This window comes from Thunnus thynnus, chromosome 2 (genome assembly GCF_963924715.1).
Source record: "Thunnus thynnus chromosome 2, fThuThy2.1, whole genome shotgun sequence".
Classification (NCBI taxonomy): domain Eukaryota; kingdom Metazoa; phylum Chordata; class Actinopteri; order Scombriformes; family Scombridae; genus Thunnus; species Thunnus thynnus.
Window position 1 is genome coordinate 3,084,455 of NC_089518.1, and position 20,095 is coordinate 3,104,549.

The 20,095-nt window shown below is 39.2% G+C and overlaps 2 long non-coding RNA genes across 3 annotated transcripts; one reads left to right on the forward strand and one right to left on the reverse strand.

The window, feature by feature from the left end:
• Window positions 1-506: 506 nt before the first annotated feature.
• LOC137171905 (uncharacterized) lies at window positions 507-1,870 on the forward strand. 2 transcript variants are annotated; one of them, XR_010924834.1, is made up of 3 exons: window positions 507-616; window positions 700-767; window positions 851-1,870. It is a non-coding gene; the product is annotated as an uncharacterized lncRNA (long non-coding RNA). The 2 variants fall into 2 exon arrangements; XR_010924836.1 differs by having other exon boundaries at window positions 519-620.
• Window positions 1,871-4,035: 2,165 nt separating this feature from the next.
• LOC137171911 (uncharacterized) lies at window positions 4,036-8,614 on the reverse strand. Its single transcript, XR_010924837.1, has 3 exons — window positions 8,394-8,614; window positions 8,014-8,085; window positions 4,036-7,121 (listed from the first exon to the last, which is right to left on the reverse strand). It is a non-coding gene; the product is annotated as an uncharacterized lncRNA (long non-coding RNA).
• Window positions 8,615-20,095: the final 11,481 nt, after the last annotated feature.

The following is a 20,095-nucleotide window of genomic DNA, read 5'->3' on the forward strand; positions in this document are numbered from 1 at the left end:
CCAGCAAGTAAAGGAAACCAAGCTATTTGGCATCACCCTTGACAACATACTGTCCTGGTCAAAACACACTGACACTATTGTCAATAGAATGGGCAAGACATTAGCTGTAAGGTGATGCAGAAAATATCTTACACCTGATTTAACTAAACTTGTGTTAAGTACTCTTATTCTTCCGCATCTTGATTACTGCCAGAGAATATGGGCAAATGCCACAAAAAAATATATAAGTACAGAACAAGGCGGCATGCATGAGAAATTTTGGGCAGATTGGATAATGTAAAGCTGAGTTACAACAACTTCCTGATTAATGCCCCAAACATGTTTTTGGGCAAAATTATCAGGCATACCACACCAAGGGCGTACCACAAAAACTAAAGAACTTCACAATTTAGCATCACAAAGGTATTTAGATGTAACCTACTGTAGCATTATGATATGCCGCTGTGCCTGAATGCAGGCAAGTCTGTCGCTCTGCACTTCACCTGGTGCGTTAGTCTATCAGTGCAGAGGGCGAGGGGATAAAAGGCGGCTGCGTCCCTCCCTCACCCTCTCACTTCCTGGCTCGAAGGCCCTCCCACTTCCTGGCCTTTTACTTCCTCCTCTGCTCTCCATGTGGGTAGGTACGTGGCGGCATTGTCTGTAGCTTGTTGCTTTAGCTCTTGTTAGGCTGCGTATTAAACAGCTCACTTCTGTTTTTAGTGATCCATGGGGGCTGAGGTGATTGCGATGACCTCCATTGTTTTGCCATAAGCAAGTAAAGCCTTCAGGTATGGGCTTAATGCCTTTATTTAGCCATAACAATAGCCTGTTAGCCCAGGTATTGAACACCTCACCTCTCCGTTTTTCATAGTGGATCCTGAACACATCACTGGCGCACCATAGATGCTCCAGTTAGCACGAAGAAGTGCAGAGCCTCCTCATCCTTCTCCTCACTGGGAGGATGCTCGCTGACCGGGACCTGTGGCTGAACTCTGGACAGTAAGATAAGTGCAGGAACACTGCTGCTTCGTCTACCCTCGGTGTGCAGTGGCCGTTTTGCTTGGGACTGCTCTGTCGCCCTGCTACATAGACTATAGCTGCGGTGCATGCTGCTCTCTGCTTCGCTAGCTGCTTTCTGCTTTGCTCGCCGCCTCCTGCTTCGCTTGCTATTGTGACTGTTTTCTGCAAGTTAATGCTCGGCTCCCGGTCTTTGTCTCCGAGTGGCCGGCTCCAGCGGCAGTTGCCCAGTCGGGACTGTGTGTGTGTGGATGAGTGGGTAATTTTATGTTTTTTTGAGTGTATTGTATATTTTTTTTGGAAATGATTGGTTGGTCATTTATCATTTAGTTTTCATGTTAATTGAATGATTATGTCCATTTGATTTAGTATCTCTGGCCAGAGACCCTGTTTCTTTGCTTACTCTTTTGTTGGATTTTTGAGTTTGTTAAGTTATCAGTTATGAAATACTTTAATGATTGTTGTTTCCTAATTTCTATTTGAGTTTCAGCCCCAGGCTGTTGGTATTTTGTGTTAGGACATTTGTTATTATAATTCTTTTTATGATTTTTGTACTTGCATATTGTGTTACTAATTGTGTTCTCCCCTCTCCCTTTAGTTGCTGAGAGCCAATGGTGGTGGCGGTGTCCAGGGTGGTGGTTTCCTTTTGTGTGTTGTGTGATTCTGGATTTTGGTTTTCTTTGCACTTCATTTTTTTTGCTGTGTGCCACGTACGAGTGGGGTGCTCCTTATTTAATTTGGACTTCCTTCCCCTAGTTTTCCCCTCACTACCGGTAAGCCTCAGCACTGGAGCAGCACTTTAGTTCTCTTTTAAGTTATTTTTACATATTGTGACCAACTAAAATAATTTATTAAATATTTGTTAAACATTGAACCACGTCTTCTGCCCTTCCGTGTATTACTTACCTGTGTGCCTCTCCATTACCATTTATATATTTTTAAAATTCCCTGGATGAAATTCCCAGGGTGGTGTTGTCGGTTTTCTTTTCAAATTTCATAAGCTTAAATCTTTACCCATAATTGTATCAGCCACTTGTATCGCCACACTACCAAATTTGGAGTCGCTCAGGTGAAATCTTTAGGAGGAGTTCATTAAAAAACAACGCATGTCAATGGTTTCACTTTGTGAAAAAAATGCAAATTAGATTCAAAATGGCTGACTTCCTGTTTGACTTAGGGTATGGTTCCAAGAGGCTTTTTTAAGTCTGGAAATCTTACATCTGCCTACCAAATTTTGTACATATATGTCAAATTTAAAGCGTGCCATGCCCAAGCCCAATTGTGATACTAATTGCAATACTTAATAGTTAGAATATAGGTACAAAGTTTCATGAGTTTTCGCACATGCTAAAGGCCTAAAACATGTTCATAAAATGAAAACTGACGCACCAAATCCAACATGGCTGACTATGAGGTGCCGAATGTAAAAATTTGGTTACTATTTTCTAACTGATATATTCTCAATATTTAGTTCACTTTCCTCACATTTAGCTCATTTTCCTCATATTTGAGACAGAAATTCATGTAAAACAACATGTTATATGTATTTGTCAACAATATGTTTATATGTAAAAAAATAAATAAATAAATAAATATTATATCTAAATGTTAAATCTAAATCTATATGTTAAATCTAAATCTAAATGCTAAATCTAAATCTAAATGTTAAATTTAAATCTAGATCCTAAATCTAAATCTAAATGTTAAATGTAAATCTAAATGTTAAATGTAAATCTGAATGCTAAATCTAAATCTAAATGTTAAATCTAAATCTAAATGTTAAATCTCAATCTAAATATTAAATGTTAAATCTAAATGTTAAATTTAAATCTAAATGCTAAATGTAAATCTAAATGTTAAATCTAAATGTTAAATCTAAATCTAAATATGTCGCCGAGTGTAAAGCTAAATATTTAGAAAATATTCAAATCACCAAGGAAACCACGTCCACTGCAGTGGTCTCAAATTGTACGGCCCTGCCCACACCTCTGACCGTGCATCATGGGATCAATAACGTTAGATGAGACGCTGTGTAATGAGGTAAAATGCAGGCATAGCCGGTTCTCTCCAAATAGGAGAGATTGAACAGGTGGTTAATGCAGGTGTACAGGCTGAACTCCAAGGTGTAGCTCCACCGGTACCGTCCACACCATTAACGGTAAGTTAAGTTGTTTTAATTTTAAGTTCTTTATGCATACTGGAGAGAGTTAGCCACTGTTAGCTAACCTAACTAGCTAGCTGTGTGACTTGGATGTTAGCTAAAGTTTTGTGATCCACTGTAAGGACTTTCTGTAGTTAATATGACTCAGAAAGGTAACTTAAGTTACCCATAACCTAGTTGACTTAGTGGTTACCAGTGACAAAACTGACCAGTCACTGTATGAAGCCTGTGCTGTGGTTAACATGTGTAACGTTAACATACTTTGCCGCCATATCTGACGTTTGAAATGTGGGCTCTTGTGTCAGGTTTCAACACCACTGGTGCCCAGTGCCTCAGGCACTTCCAACTTTGCCACCACTGTCATATCACTGAGATCAGTAAGTTGTGACATAGCTGGATAACGTTTATGTTACCCTGAGAAAAATAAGAATAATAAAACTATTGATATAAAGGAACTATTTCTGGTTAATATTGATGTTCAACATTGGTAATTTGAGGATTAGGGCTACAACTAACAATTATTTTCATAATCGATGAATCTGCTGGTTATTTTCTTTGGTCCATAAAATGGTGAAAAATGTCGATCACTGTTTCACAAAGTTCAAGATGATGTCCTTGAATGTCTTGTTTGTTCCACAACCTAAAGATATTCAGTTTACTGTCAAAGGGGGTTAAAGAAACCAGAAAATATTATAAATAAAGGTTGTTATTATTATTATTATTATTATTATTTGAGAAACTGGAATCAGAGAATTTTTGCCCTTTAAAGAAAAAAAAATACTCAAACCGATTAATTTATTATCAAAATAGTTGGCAATTAGTTTGATTGTTGGCAACTAATCAATTAATCGTTGCAGCTCTTAGTAGGAATATGTAAATTGTAATGTGATATGTATTAACTTGTGTGAAATATAATGATTGCATCCTATGCATGGAAAAACAACAAGTGATATTAGTGAATGTCCTGTCTGTTTTTTCCTTTTTTTTTTTTTTTTTTTTTAGGATGGACATACTTTAATCTCCAAAGACGTCATTGTGGATTTGCACTTTCTGAAGTAGCTTCGGTCCTGCAGATCTCCAGACCCACATTATACAAGCTCATGCGGGAATACAACATAAGACACACAAAATTTTTTAACATTTCTGATGAGGAATTCGATGCAACCATATGTGAGATAAAAGCAGAACATCCCCATGCAGGAGAAGTTATGTTTAATGGACATTTGTGTGCCAGAAACATTGTGGTGCGGCGACGCCGTCTCAGAGACTCTGTAAAACGGGTTGATGGTGCTGGTGTTGAGTCCAGGAGAACAACAACTGTACAAAGACGAGTATACACTGTGCCTTGTCCAAACTATATATGGCACATAGATGGCAATCATAAACTGATAAGATAGAAATTAGTTGTACATAGCGCAATGGATGGTTACAATAGAATGTTAACGTTTCTCCAGTGTTCCAACAACAATCGGGCTGAAACTGTTACGAACCTCTTCAGTTCAGCTATCAGCAAACATGGATGGCCCCTTCATATTAGAACTGATCATGGAGGGGAGAGTGTCCAGCTTTGGGAAGACATGAGCATGCACAGAGGTGAAAATTCTGTGTTGACTGGAAGCTCTGTACATAACCAGCGAATTGAACAATTCAATCAGGACTTGAACAGACACTGCGGTCATGTGTTTGCACCCATTTTCTATGAACTAGAGTCAATGGAGGCCTTGAATGCGGACAATGATTCAGATTTATTTTCTCTTCATTATGTGTACATTCCCAGGATCAATCGCACATTAGATGAGTTTAAATCTGCATTTAACAATCATTCAATTTCCTCAGAAGGAAATAGGACCCCAGCTCAGCTTTTTACACTAGACAGACATCCTCTGTTATTAAACTATCCAGAAGCTGCAGCTGAGGAAAGAACAGTGGACTCAGTATCAACACCTCCTGCACATTACTCCTTTTGCCCACTTAACCAGCAGGACTTGCAAGAATTGGTTGTTACAGTAAACCCACTTGAAAATGATGGTAACAAGGGAAAAACATTGTTTCACAGAGTACAGGAATTTGTATTCCACAAAATTGTAACTATGTAACAATCAGCAAAGCAGAAATGGAAGTGGGGGGAAAAAACTTTGACCCATGTCAACATTACACAATATTGTAAATTACTCAAATTTATAATAAATTAATTTTGTTATTGTAGTATTTTAGAACTGCAATGATTAATTGTCAACTATTGAATTAATTGCAAACTATTTTGATAATCAATTAATTGGTTTGAGTCATTTTTTGAGAAAAAAAAATTCTCTGATTCCAGCTTAATTGTAAATTCTTATATCAGTTTATTCCTGCGCGTGTGATTCAGTGTATCCACCTACTGTACAGGGGAGGGGATCTCCATGTTTTGCACTTCTCTAATCCTCTCTAACCTAACCTATGAATACGTATGATTTAGGCAAACACAAGTTTATATCATGCCAGAACAGTGAAAGTGTAAAGCAACCAACTGTAACTTGCTTTGTAAGATGACTATGACACCTGTGAGCTTTATGAAAGAAAAGATATACTTTTTTCTATGGAAATTCCTCTCATTGATTCATTTTTTTCACAAACTTTTATCACACCTGTTGATATTGGACAAGAAAAGCAAATGTCAAAATCTGTTTTTGCAAGTGGAGTTTAATCAAAATGCAAACAAATCAAATAAAACATCTGCTGCATGTCTGTGCAAATTACTGCTGAAACAAGCTAAAAGGTAAATAGTAAAGTTGTCATCAGTTCTGTTTTGAGGTACGCAGCTAGCCACCAATAACACAAATTACACTATACTGATGGTCTGCAAATACTCTCATTTCACATCCTCCAGGTACATGTTCACCAGAACACAAGGACAATGCAGGATGTTCATTACTGAAGCCATACACAGCTTATTCAGAGTTTCTGGAATGGTCTGTTTATGGGAACTGGCCACTTACTTGAAATACTGCATTTGAATAATTAAAGGGAATAAGAACAATAGTCTGTGTCTGATACAGCTAAAATGAACAGTTAATATTAATCAGACGAGAACACAACTGAGAACAGAGCAATACTGCAATATGCACAATACTGACAACTGGACACGTTGATGACATAATAATCTGACAAGAGTGCAACCTCATAAAAGCAAGAAATTAATCAAAACATTAGTATACACTGTGCCTCGTCCAAACTATATATGGCATGTAGACGGCAATCATAAACTGATAAGATGGAAACTAGTTGTACATAGCGCAATGGTTGGTTACAGTAGAATGTTAACATTTCTCCAGTGTTCCAACAACAATCGGGGTGAAACTGTTATGAACCTCTTGAGTTCAGCCATCAGCAAGGCGAAAGGTGAAAATTCCTCTGAAGGACACAGAGCTCCTGTTAAATCTTTTCTTTCTTGGAAATGCATTCAAAGAAATAGAAAGTTGATGAAGGAATTACTGTGTCATTTTACACTATTGAGAACACATTGATAATGTTTTTACAGGAGAATATAGCATGCTGACTGACTGTAGTTCAGATCAGAGTTTAGGAGAAACAACGTTTTAACAGTTTTAACAACTCAAAGAACATGCTACACCAGATTCTCAGCTTGTAAACCTGATGTCCATCCTTTAAAAGCTCTCGGTTCCAAATGTACAATCCACGCATTGTTTTTTTTTATAGATTAGACTGCATTAAAACCGGATCCATTCATGAGAGCCAGCAGAAAATTGTAATCAAATTCATTGTCATCCGACAGATTCTTTCTGTTAACAAAGCTCTGTTATCATGAACAAAAGTCAGTTTTGGACTGGGAAGAAATCCAACTGCAGGAACTTTGCTGCTTCCCGTTGTAAAGGCTAGGATGTGTCCAGGATTCAATGTCAGGATAAACACCTTTTCTTCTTTCTGAGGTTCCTGGCGTTAAGATGTTCCCCAAGCTCCTTCTCTACAAGGTTGAAAAGTTACAGAACAATAGAAAATATAGACATAACAATTCTATCTACAAAACACAATTATCATATAGCTTGACTTCAAAAAATGTAGAGATAACATGACATGTATGACGTGCCATGGATTATAGACAGAGAAATGACAGTATTGTAATTATCCTCAACATAGGTAGGAGAATGTAGAAATAAGGCAGAACAAACACTTAACACACATGCCTATTGTAACACTTATGACTGCAGTAGGATAGTGCATACATTGTACTATGACATGAGCAGCAATATCCTCTACATCAGTGGTTGTCAAACCAGTCCTGGGAAAACCCATCCATGCCACATATTTGATCTATTCCACCACCAGCACACCTTATTCAGCCAATCAAGAGGCTTGTTTGAGATTAGAGCTGCAACAATTAATTGATTAGTTGCCAACAATTAAACCAGCAATTTTGATAATCGATTAATCGATTTGAGTATTTTTTTCCTTTAAAGCGCAAAAATTCTCTGATTCCAGTTTCTCAAATAATAATAATAATAATAATGATAATAATAAAAATAATAACAACCTTTATTTATAATATTTTCTGGTTTCTTTAGTCCCCTTTGACAGTAAACTGAATATCTTTAGATTGTGGACAAAACGACATTCAAGGACATCATCTTGAACTTTAGGAAACAGTGATCGACATTTTCACCATTTTATGGACCAAACAACTGACTGATCAAGAAAATAACCAGCAGATTAATCGATTATGAAAATAATTGTTAGTTGTAGCCCTAATCCTCAAATTACCAATGTTGAACTTCAATATTAATCAGAAATAGTTCCTCTATATCAATACTTTTATTCTTCCTATTTTTCTCAGGGTAACAGGCTACATCACAACTTACTGATCTCAGTGATATGACGGTGGTGGCAAAGTTGGAAGTGCCTGAGGCACTGGGCACCAGTGGTGTTGAAACCTGAAACAAGAGCCCACATTTTAAATGTCAGATATGGCAGCAAAGTACGTTAACGTTACACATGTTAACCACAGCACAGGCTTCATAGAGTGACGGGTCAGTTTTGTCACCGGTAACCACTAAGTCAACTAGGTTATGGGTAACTTAAGTTACCTTTCTGAGTCATATTAACTACAGAAAGTCCTTACAGTGGATCACAAAACTTTAGCTAACATCCGAGTCACACAGCTAGCTAGTTAGGTTAGCTAACAGTGGCTAACTCTCTCCAGTATGCATAAAGAACTTAAAATTAAAACAACTTAACTTACCATTAATGGTGTGGACGGTACTGGTGGAGCTACACCTTGGAGTTCAGCCTGCACACCTGCATTAACCACTAGTTCAATCTCTCCTATTTGGAGAGAACCGGCTATGCCTACATTTTACCTCATTTCACAGTGTCTCATCTAACATTATTGATCCCATGATGCACGGTCAGAGGTGTGGGCAGGGCCGCACAGTTTGAGGCCACTGCAGTGGACGTGGTTTCCTTGGTGATTTGAATATTTTCTAAATATTTAGCTTTACACTCTGCGACATATTCAGATTTAGATTTAACATTTAGATTTAACATTTAGATTTACATTTAGCATTTAGATTTAAATTTAACATTTAGATTTACATTTAACATTTAGATATAATATTTAACATTTATTTTTTACATATAAACATATTGTTGACAATTACATATAACATGTTGTTTTACATGAATTTCTGTCTCAAATGTAAGGAAAATGAGCTAAATGTGAGGAAAGTGAGCCAAATATTGAAAATATATCAGCTAGAAAATTGTAGCCGAATTTTTACATTTGGCACCCCATAGCTGACTTCCTGTTGGGCGAAAAACATTTTTAAAAATATGTATTATGTTGATAATGATGAGCGCAATGAACCTACCTAATTTCATGCACATCAAAGAAACTTTGTTCCAAAATGGCCCTGCGTTTGGGGGTGCTATGGAGCCCGATGGCAACGCCTGAGCCCAGTCACTACAGAACTACAGAACAGGCTAATTCTGACATGAGTTTTCGAGCATCCTAAGGCTATAAAAAAGCAATGGCATGGGAGAATAATAATAATTAAAGCTGCAAGCAGCAATGAATGGGCCCTCACACCTTGCGCATGTCAGAGGGAGCAGCAGCCGTGGTATTACTAATGCAGATCTATTTACACGGCTCTTAATTTTCAGGATTATTGGAAACTGTTTCAGTGGGTAAAATATTTCTGATGTGCAGTACGTGGTGCTGGATATGACTTATTAGAAAATATGTATACATTTGATGAACTATGTGTCATTTAGGCCTCACTTTAATGTAGGCCATACTATATAAATGAAATACTAATGCAACGATACATTTACCAGAGGGCAACTGACATGGATATAGATTTTCATGAATAGTGGACATTGCATGTAGGAGATAACTATCAGCTAGAGAACACCCAGTAATTACATGTCAAGTTGCTGTATATCATGTGAAGACCACACAGTGTAAATTTCATGTATATCAGATGATTTTGTCACATAAGGCTGATTTCCTGTTGCCAATAGGTGGCGCTATGACTATCACTCAAAATTGACATGTAGATGTGTTCAGGCTGGGTCTCTTATCAAGCCTGAGAAATTTGGGGCAGATGTGACAGTGTAAAGTCGAGTTACAACAACTTCCTGTTTAATGCCCCAAACATGTTTTCAGCAAAATTGACCAGCAAGCCATGTCAAGCACGTTTCATGAAAACTAGAAAGCTTTGCAATTTAGCATCACAAAGGTCTTTAGATGTAACCTACAAAATTTGAAGTCACTTGAGTTAAATCTCTTGGAGGAGATTGTTAATAGCTGTTAAAATAATAGTTAATAGTTGTTAAAATAAAACACCTGTCAATGGCTTCTCTTTGCGAGAAAATTGCACAGAAAATTCAAAATGGTTGACTTCCTGTTGGATTTAGGGTCTGACTCAAGGCTCAGGCTTTTTTAAAGTCTGGAGATGTTCTTTGCCTACAAAATTTCATAAATCTATGTTGTTGGGACTACATGTGGACCACAGTTTACCACATGTTTCAAGACTCCAAGAAACCTGAGCCCTGGGGGTTCGCACCCAAGGTGTGAAGCTCCACCCATGGATCCAGGTTATCAAAACTAGAGATTCCCCTCTTATCTTTCTCTCTCTTTTCTCCACGAGCTGCAGCAGGAGCAGCTCTCTGCTCTCTTGTGTGGCCTGCTCACAGCAGACACACACAGTCTTCTTTACGGCAGAAGACGCGAGAGCCTGCCTAAGACTCAGAAACTAAGTTTCCTTGTGCCAACAGCTAACACACAAGTCTGCTGGCCAGTTTAACAAGTACAGGAGCCGCGAAATTGAGTTAGCTTGCTGCTAACTCTACACCAAGGAGTGACCTGGGCCCTCTGCACGACTGGAGTGCTGTCTGCCCAGCAACGCCTGCATCTTTCAGCTTCAGAGCCAAAGCCTTCTCAGCCTGACTCACCCACGGATTCACCGGCTACAAAGCAGGACACTACAAAGCATCTCTTCCTTCATGGACTGGTAACAACTGGGCATAGCCTAGCAACACAGTGAAGCATAGTACGGCTAAGCGAGAATGTTTAACTCAAACAATGTACTGTACGTGTATTGATTTGGTTAAGGTTATACATTGAACTGTTGTTGTGATGTCCTTGTTGCCTATAGTCAGGTTACTGCATAGCCACACCGCTAGGTTAATGTTAGCATGCTTAACACATGTTACATCCAGTAACTAGGCCTTGCATGCAACTAACCTCGTTTTAACCTGGCACCTTTAGCATACACCAATTGGCCTTGAATAGAGAACCACACAGTTAAGAGGTTAAAACCTAGTTTGGCAAACTTTGGTTCAGGCAGCACATGTGGTTCAAGACACCACATGGTCTGGCCTTTTATCCCTGTAGTTCCCTTTATCAGCCAAAGTGTCAGCATGCCATGTGCTCAGTCACCAGGTGACTGCAGCCATCTTGCTATTGTCTTCCCTACAACACACACACACACACACACACACACACACACACACACACACACACACTCACACATTCACACTTGTATATAGATACACTCAGCTAGATTAGTATTGTGTGTTGCTTTTACCCTTTTGTTAAATAAATGCTTTTGGATATACCTGTTGTCTGTTTTAATGTTGCACAAGAATGAGTTTTGCCAACCTCTGCTCTGTAAAGAACTCCAAATCCTTTAACCTTTACTAGCTATTGATATGGTGATTTTGTTTATAGTTATTCAAGTAATTATTAATCAAAGTCCCAAATTCATAGATTAGTACACTTTGAGACTGAATTGGCTATCTTTTTCCCTGAGTCCAGGGTGGTGCCCCGTTATTATTAATTCTTATTAATAATTTTATTGATTTTAATAATTAACAATTATCTTTGATAATCGTTAATTATTGCTGATAGCCAAACTTGTAGCCACGGCCCAACAATGTCAAAATTAAAGGTGGAGGATTTGACTCTGGAATTTTCTTGGGAGCGTCCATGAGCCATTTTGCCACACCCATGCCCAAGACCCATATCCGATATCAAGGTACACCATGACTGACCCATTTCAGCTACGAATATTTGCCACTTCTGATGCATGTAGAAAGGTTTGTGAGTTTTCAAGCATCCCTAGTGCCTCAAAAATGCTAAGAGTAATTAGGGGGTGATGAAGAGTTGCCATGCCACACCCAAGCCTGATTGCAATATCAAATTGAAATGCTTACTAGTTCAAACATGGGCGCAAAGTTTTATGTGTTTTTGCGCATCCTAAAGGCCTCAAACATGTTTGTAAAATGAAAATTGATGCATGAAATCCAAAATGGCTGTCTTCCTTTTGGGTGAAAAAATGTTAAAAAGAAAAAAAAAGAATTCTGGGCAGAACAATTAGAGCAATGAACACACCTAGAGCAACTTTGTTCCAAAATGGCCTTGCGTTTGGGGGCGCTATGGAGCCTGCCGGTCGAGCCCAAGCCCAATCACAATAAAAGATATAGTATCCCCTCATTTCTCATATGTATGCAAAGTTTCATGAGTTTTCAAGCACTTTTAGCCCCTCAAAAATGCTATTCATTGTGGAGAAGAAGAAGAAAAAGAATTCCATCACATACAATAGGGCCTTCGCACCACTCAGTGCTCGGGCCCTAATATAATTCCTTCAGATACACCCAGGCACCTCTTCTTATTATAAGGGTACAAGCAACTTCGCACCACTCAGTGCATGGGCCCTAATAATAATCTTTACAAAAACAATAGGTTTCTTGCACTTTCAGTGCCAGGGACCATATGGCCCTGATATCTTTGTGCTCGGGCCCTAGTAATAATAATCTTTAAAAAAACAATAGGTTTGTCGCACTTTCACGGGCCCTGGAACTTTTGTGCACAGGCCTTAATTAATGTTGAAGCTCCAGAGGCTGCACCACTGTGTGATGGTTTTAAGGTGATGTAGGTCCACATTCACACTATAATGCAGCTGGATTGCCAGCAGCTAATAGAGATGTGGACAAAGCCTGCAACCTTGGCATTCTGTTCACAAGCCACATTTGCAGGCCATGCAGGCCCAGTTTGTGGTAGATGGCTTTTATTGTCCCAGCCATCTACTCTCACTGTTCTGGAGATAAAGATATTCCTCCTTTAATGGATTCTGCTGTGTTTTGTGTTGCAATTCAGCTTGAGTGAAAAGCTGATGCCTGCTGAGGAACAATTCAGGGAAGAATGTGACATATCCAAATACCAGTTGCTTTTTCAGTGGCCAAACAACATGTGCTTTACACGATCAGTATTCAGCACCCCCCATTTACAGAGCTTTCAACACGAGTGGGTTGGATTCACAGACATAGTTTTCACCTAGTGTAGTGTTTCACCAGTATAGACTGTCACATACAGCATGCACTGTGTCATTCCTCTGTATGAAATTAAAATTTAAGGGATTAGGTGACATATTTATCACAAGGTTCGTGTGTGAAATGCTGTACATTAGCTTACGGTGCACTATTTTGTGGGTGTATAATATCTGATGGGACACATCAAAGTGATTCTTATCTCTAGAATTCAACAATGCTATCCATATTTCAATGTCCTTTTTGGAGTGAATGTCACTCTCTCTGTTTGATCCACTGCAGGTACTGTCACTGAAATAGCTAGCTACCAGCATCAAAATATCCACAAGCTGAAGCACAATGGTCAGAATACAGCTTGAATACTTAAGTGTGGGGAGACAGGAAAGCGGGGGGTGCACTTCAGTATCCATTCAAACCCATCTCTGACATATTCCATGGCCTTGAAGTCTCTGTAGAGCATGGCAGTGCTCTCTGGGCTTTGTTTACGGATCATGGCTTGTTTACTATGAAGCCCAGCGCCAACCCTGAAGAGATGTGGGCCCAAGATGTTTTATCTCTTGTCAGGGCCTGCTTCAATTAAATTAATGGAATCCATTCAGTTCTCCTCTTTCCCTTTCCCTTTCAGGCCCCAGCCACGGAGGAGAATACATTAAAAAGATCTTAGAGCCTTAAGATGGTGCATCATGGTATTAGCCTCAGTCAGTCTTTTTCTCTCACAGATTTGGTTCTTTTTCTTTTCCTCACTAAATGAAGTAATCAATGGGATCTCTAGCTCACCAGGTATGGCTTGTCTGTATTTTGAACCTTGAATGTAACATTGTGAAGACAATTTAAATTCTGTCTCAAATAGTATACTTTTTCATAAGGCCCTTTATATAGGTTACATAATAGGTAACTGATGGCTTTATTTGTTATTATTAGTTATAAGCCATTAATAAGAGTAACTTTTGGGTTGCCATACTGTGAATCACTCTTGTTGGTGAGCCATTAATAGTCAAGTCATTAAGACATTTTCATGAGTTTCTTATTTTCCAAGTAGCCATCAAGTCTGCAGTCATAAATGTTAATAAATAAACTTGCTTATACAGACTTGGCCGAAATTATTTGTACCCTTGCATTTTATTAAAATAATGCACCATTCACACTGAACAGTGTTGAAATTAAAATATATTTTACTATTGATGTATGTCTGTGTTTGGTTTGCAGGGGAACAAAACAAAAAAGTTGTGAAAATAACTGACTTCATGCTTATTCTACAAAGACATTCTAAAATAGCCTCAACAAAATTATTGAAGACATTAGAAAAAAGGTAATAATCAAGCATGGTTAACGTAAAGGTTACAAAACCATCTCCAAAGAGCTTGATGTTCCTGTGACCACTGTTGCCAAGAGCTACTCATGGAACTGTAGCCGACATCTCTGGACATGGTCGCAAGAGGAAAATTGGCCTGAGATTGAACAGAGGGATTGCTGGAATGGTCAAGAAAAAAAGAAGAAAACTTCAATAGAGATCCAAGCTGATCTTCAAGTTCAAGGTACAATAGTTTCAAGTCACACGATCTGTCACTATCTGAATGAAAACGGGCTCCATGATAGAAGAAGACCCCACTTCTAAGAGGGAGACATAAAAAAGCCAGACCGGACTTTGCCAAAATGCATGTTGAAAAGCCAAAGTCCTTCTGGGAGAATGTGCTTTCGACAGATGAAACAAAATTAGAGCTTTTTGGTAAATCACATCAACCCTATACAGAAGAGAAAAATGAAGCCTTCAAAGAAAAGAACACCATGCCTACTGTGAAACATGGAGGAGGCTCAGTAATGTCTTGGGGTTGCTTTGCTGCCTCAGGCACTGGATGCCTTGAATCTGTGCAGGGCACAATGAAATCAGAAGACTATCAAGGCATTTTGGAGCGAAACATACAGCCCAGTGTCAGAAAGCTGTGGCTTAGTTGCAGGTCATGGGTCTTATAGCAGGAAAACGACCCCAAGCAAACATCAAAAAGCACCCAAGAGTGGATGAGAAGAGAACATTGGACTGTTCTGAAGTGACCTGCTATGAGTTCTGATCTGAATCCCACTGAACATCTGTGGAAAGAGCTGAAACTCGCAGCTGGGAGATGGCACCCATCAAATTTGAGAGAACTGGAGCAGTTTGCTCAAGAAGAGTGGGCCGAACTACCAGTGGAGAAGTGTAGAAACCTTATTCAGAGTTACAGAAAGCACTTGACAGCAGTTATTGCCTCCAAAGGCTGTGCTACAAAATATTAAGTTAAGGGTACCAATATTTTTGGCTGTGCCATTTTCATTTGTTTTATTGTATTAAGTTGTAAATCAAAAGCAAAGTTTCAGTTATATTTAATGTGAATAAGAATGATAGATACCATATATGTATGTCCGTTTCAACTTAATACAGAGAAAATTTAGTTTTTTCAAAAAAAGGTGGAAGGGTACCAGTATTTTCGGCTACATCTGTAACTGTAATATAACCAATATCAGCGCATTGCAGATATAATAGCATCAACGTATATGACAGCTGATAAATGACAAGAAAATGAAGTACCGAAATGCCAAAGATATGTTTTGAAATTGTGACACCATTCTATGGTTCATCCACCAGGGGGTAGTGACCATTTTATTGCTCAACAGTAAAATATCCTGCCAAGTACATTTCTTGAATGCAATTGTTTAGAAAAACACATTTAAGGGAAGATTCTCAAAAATATTTTTTTATGTTATGCATTGTAAAGAACGTTAATATCAGCCTATTAAACATTAACAGATTTTTAGAGTATCAAATATCAACATGAGTAGTGGCCTTGTATTGGTCAGGCTATAATAGAATGTTGAAGCTCCCAAACTCTTGTTTGTCACTGTCAGTGGTCTTGGTTATTTATGAAAAATAATTTGAAGTAATTTAATGGTTATTAGGGGTGTGCCCAAATCCAAATATGTTATTCAGCAATGCACGAATAGTGGGTTTTTTAAAAACATTTAGTCTGTCCAAATATTTTAAAAACTATTTGTTTTCAGGAAAAAAAAACCCATGTCAAATACCAGTGTGCAGGTTGGTTACATCGCTATTTCCTGTCTCTCTCCTCTGCTCCGCTGTTATGCGTATCAGCAGGTCTCAATGAGGGGAGTCACATCCATTTGCTACATGACGCACATTTCCTTATTTGGACATCATTCCCGGAGTTGGGGATGTTCCCCAGAGATAAAGCTGAGCTACTGACAGGCGTAAAGTGCTCTCAAGGGACTCTCCATAACCTGTTGTTCCCCTTCTCCTTTCTACAAAGTTAGGTTGTAAAAAATAGACAATAAATGAAAAGTGCAAAGCAATAATCTCCTTTGAAGTTATTCCCTACACATTACATGCTGTGCTGTTTCTGTGTTATGGGTGTATAAATACCTATACATCTGTCTGCATAGTTGCAATGAGCAGGGTTTTAGCTCAGCAGTCAGCACAGTTGTCTATGATTTGGGAGACTCAAGTTTGAGATCCGGTGTAGGACCTCTTTCTTAAGATAGTTTACTCATAAACATTTATTTTAAAACACTAATATCCTAAAATTAAAAGTGTAAAAAAAACAAAAACAGGATTTTTATGCCTATTTCCACTTTTATACAAATACAAATACAAATACAAATACAAATATGAACAATTTTGCTACCTCAACAAATATAGATCCAAATACTGGACTCTCCCTAATGCTTATGTGTCACAAGACACAAGACACACCTTGGGAAACATTGAATTTTTTGTTTTTATTTTTGTCTCAAAGAAGAGGAAAACCTTTTCTTCTACATGTGCAAACAGCAGCATGCCTAGGCACAAATACTCTTATCTAAGCACACACTGTCATACATACATTTGCTAAAATGTTATCAGTAACAACCACCAAAGCTACATAAAGGCCCTTTATGTTGGTTTATAACATTTGCAATCACCTCAAATTCCAATACTTACTATAACAGAAATCAAATCATAATTATAACCACTGTGAGAATCATGTACAAAAAATGCTAGACAGAGGCACTATAAGATAAGCAAAGTTTGTTTTGGTAAAGTTCCTCCATTTCTATTGGTTGAGATCAATGAAAAAACAGCTTTAAAGAATTAGTTGGAGTGTGTGACATCCTGGTGCTGTTGGTTAATCATTAAACTGTTTTTCCCTCTTGTCACACCTTCCTTGCAGATAGTGTTGCTTTCTTTTGGAAAACCTGTATTCTGTATTAACACACAGCCAAATGCTCTGATGCAACACACTGAAAGGTGATGAATACAATCATAAATGAATGGCTACCATTAGTCGAATGTTTACTATAGGAAGCTTTGTAAATTGCTTGAAACACATTAAAGTGACCCCTAATTGAATTGTCAGCTTATTTGACTAATAGTATGAATAGACTGGGTGGCCTTGACCCTGATTTTTTTCTTTGGTTTTGCTGTCTCTCAGTTGCTCATTTTAGCGCAGACTATGAAGAATCTAAGGAAGATTCTTATCAATAATACTATCCACAGGATTCCACAGAAATGTCATTTTCTGGTATTTGTGAGTTTCAAGATTCAAGAACTTTACTGTCATTATGCAAGCACGACAAAATTGCAATTGTGTCAACTGCAAATGATGCAGTCGTATTTAAGACTTCACACATATTTACAAAGAATAGATATGAAGAAATAGAAGAAGAAGAAATATAAAAATATCAGGGATAAAGAGTGCAGAATCTAAGCAATATAAGTAAGAAATATTAGCAATATAAAGTATAAAATGCAATTAACGATAAAATACAACAAAAATACAACTAATGAGGTGCAAAAGCATCAGCAGTAAAAGTACAGTAAAGGTGCGGTGAACAGATATGGAGGGATGCTGTATTGTGGTGTTGAATGACGTGTGTTTGGTATAAAAAATACTGCACATAATCAGTAGCTTAAAGTGACATGTAAGTAAATAAGTATTGCACATACCCAATGATGGCAGCATATCAGTCTTGAAATATTGTACAGTAGATAAATATTGCACATGTGCATTGATGGCAGCATATTAATCTTGTTCAGACTGAGATGTCTGAGTTGAACAGTGCCACAGCTTTTGGGAAGAAGCTGTTTTTCAGCAAGGCAAGGCAAGTTTCACTAACTGAGACCACACCGAGAACATTAGATTTCAATAGTTTAATTGAGATAATGAAAGAGAGCTGATATGTTGATGGATGGGTTGGAGAACCTGATGAAGGATTAGGGATGGAGGGATGAAGTGATGGGGAGAGGAAAGGGGTGAGGTGTGAGAGTTGAGGAACATAGAATGGAGGGTTAAGGGACAATGATGGATGTATGGTATGTCGACTGGACGACAACTGCCGACAGTAGGGAGGTAGGAGGGAACAGGGGGGAGAGGTTGAGACTCTGAGTGGGGGAACTGTCTCTCCGGTTCATCGCCTGGATAGAGCCCCCAAAAAGAACTTCATGCGGAGATGTGTTCAAGAATGTGGCTGAAGTATGGTTCTGGAGAAATCGCAGACTTGTGCAAAACTTGCAGGTTTGCAACCAGGAACATGTGGCAACTTGCCTGGTTTGGCGGTGGAGAGCGGGTCTTGTGGATATGCGTGGTGGGCTAGCCTCTGGTTTATGTAGGTTTGAATTGTTCTGAAGGCTCGAATAAGAATTTACGTGAAAAGAAATGTGGGGCAAGAGAAGCCAAGCTGGTTGGTTTGCTTGCTTAAGGTTAAATATGAGGGTGTCTGGGAGTGGCGTCCTTGTCTCCGAAGAATGAATGGGAATATCAGATGTTGTTGCATGCTGTAGAACGTCTGTAGAGATGTGGATTCTACGACTTTGTCAGGGTAGGGCAGGTGGCCTGTACGGGGAAGTCTGGCATAGCAGGCCAGGATGATGATGATGATGATGATGAAGTCGGGGGCAAGCGCTTGGACTTAAGGCTGGGTTCGGCCTTACTGACCCTTGGATAACATGCCGAAGTGTGGAGCGAGGCTGGATATGATGTCCTTGAGGATTTCTTGTTTATAATGGTCAGCAACGATATAGCGTGGGAACGAGGATAACTAAGACCTCTTTTGCCCCCAAAGAAGGGCTTCGATGATGACTTGACGTGGTTCATCGACTGGAGGTGAACCACCTCAACTGCTGTAACCCCGGAAACAGAGAGAGACACTGAGTCAGTGCAGCTGTATGTTGCGAGAACAGGCAATGTGGTTGTCTCCGGAAGGGTCGAATGTCAGGACTTGGTGGAATCTGTGGGACAATCATGTACGAAATGGATGGAAATGGATGGTCTGGTGGTTGAGATGGTTCTTTGGAGTTAATGGCAATTAGTGCTTTAGGATATAGTGGTGTCATGGACCGTGCTTGGTGGGGTTCTGAGGGCCACTGCACCTAACATAGGCACCACTGAAGGAAGGATACTGTACGTGGGTATCGACAGGTGTGATGCACCTGGATGGGTACGATGGCCGTCAGAAGCGAGAAGAGAAGTGCGTGGCCTGCGATGAGCTTTAGCTGTCAAGACTTTAGTAGCCTGTGATGGGGCTTGAGACTGTCAGGACCTGCAAAGCCTGCTGCATGAAGGGAGTCGAAGAAGGGGGGGAAAAGGGGGAGATGGTTGGGTGTGGGGGCTGAGTGCGAACTGTGGGATAACCATTTAAAGGAAAACTGATGGTCTGGGTGGCTCTTTGGAGTTAACCGAATGGAGTGGGTCGGAAGAAGGAAGCTCCGTGGCCCGCTCATGTCATGAACTAGTGGTGGGGGAATAGAGGCTGACTGGAGCACTGAATTGATGATGAATGGTTGTATTGGAGATGATTCGTTGTGTTGAAGCATTTTATATAGTCGGTTGACGGCAATGAAAGAGTGAGGGCGCACCCTCCATGGTGCCTTGAGATTCAGATGAAGGTAGAATGGATGAAAAGAAAATGGATGGATTTGAGTGAGCCATGTCGGCTGTGGCTAGAAAGCGAAGAATGAAAAGGTGCTGTTTTATGGATAATATGGGAGGATGGAAGCCGAAGTGATATAGGAGGAAAAGATAGAAAGTCTGGAGGGAGGCACGGGGGATGAAGGGGTGAGGGTTGGAGGGATGAAGGGTGGGGAACTCA